This window comes from Populus euphratica, unplaced genomic scaffold (genome assembly GCF_000495115.2).
Source record: "Populus euphratica unplaced genomic scaffold, PopEup_1.0 scaffold3578.1, whole genome shotgun sequence".
Lineage (NCBI taxonomy): Eukaryota > Viridiplantae > Streptophyta > Magnoliopsida > Malpighiales > Salicaceae > Populus > Populus euphratica.
The window spans coordinates 7,731-8,981 of NW_011503389.1; the positions used below are offsets into that span (position 1 = coordinate 7,731).

Below are 1,251 nucleotides of genomic sequence, written 5' to 3' on the forward strand. Positions count from 1 at the left end.
TGGACAAACCATATGCCATCCATGCACTGTACTTCCATGCTTTCAAGGTTTAATTTTTTAAGCAGGCCACCTAAAAGTTACCACTGAACTTAAATTTATTGGGCAAAATGAACTCCAACCAGCAAAATCTCAATCAACGCATTAACAGAGTAACAAATCGCTAGAAACTCGCCTCTCTATCCTGGCAATCATCGTGACCTCTTATACAGGCTAAAACCATATAGAACACCTAGAATCTATGATTTTAAACAAAAACCTTGCCCCATATTATGCGCTCTCATTTTCTAAGAGAACCCAACGACCAAACATAAAAAACGCAAACAATTATGCAAAACTATGAAAAAAAATAAGAGAAAAATGTTCATAAATTTAAAAAACGTTATATACCTTGGTACCCTGAGTACGAGTAACAAGAGTCTTGCCGACGTTTTTGACCGAGAAAACTGAAGGAGCCTTGATATCATACCAATCCTTCTTTGAAAATGGATCAGCTCTGTAAAGACAAACAAACAACAATAATTAATCAAACAGCAGATCTAGAAAGACACAAAGTTTAGTCTGCAATACTCACGCCTTCTTCTTTCCTCCCTTCTTTCCCTTGGAAATTCTCTTGTTCTTCCTGTTGACAAACATACGAGTAATTCATCAATAAAATATTTTCCATGCACACTGAACATATAAACATAAGCCTCCATGTGTTGAATGGGAAAGAGAGAAGGGAAGTGTACCCGACGGCCATGATTGGAGTTTGTGGTGGTCGCGAGGAACTGCGAGCTGCAGGTTACAGTGAAATAGAGATGGACGGCGGGGAAAAGGAAAACTCGAAAACCCTACTCGCTGCTGCCTTATTTTATATAGCTGTTTTGGTGAGGATGGTTTGGTCATTTAATTACGATCATTCGTTTTTGGGTTTATTGTGGGCTTTGGAATTGCAGAAAGCCCATCCATGACTAGGCTGGACAGTTTGAAATGGTTACAAAGTTACAAGCCCAAAGTTTTATATAAATCCAAACAGCATTGTTTGAGGGACCTTAACGGCCACCCTGAAAAGGCTCGTTCGGTTCCTTCAGGCTTTTAACCTAAAAAAAACATTTTATTATAATTCATTCGTATTGAGTAATAATCTGCTATGACTAATTGATTAGCATATAAGAAATATATAAATACTATTTAATTTGTATTTTCATTTTAATAAATAAGATATGTTTAGGATTGTAGTAGTGGTTATGATTCAAAATGATTTTTATTTAA

At 36.3% G+C, this 1,251-nt stretch overlaps 1 long non-coding RNA gene across 1 annotated transcript; it reads right to left on the minus strand.

Annotated features, from left to right (window-relative positions):
* Window positions 1–433: 433 nt before the first annotated feature.
* LOC105119795 (uncharacterized) lies at window positions 434–843 on the minus strand. The gene is made up of 3 exons (XR_841193.1): window positions 729–843; window positions 572–619; window positions 434–493 (listed from the first exon to the last, which is right to left on the minus strand). It is a non-coding gene; the product is annotated as an uncharacterized LOC105119795 (long non-coding RNA).
* Window positions 844–1,251: the final 408 nt, after the last annotated feature.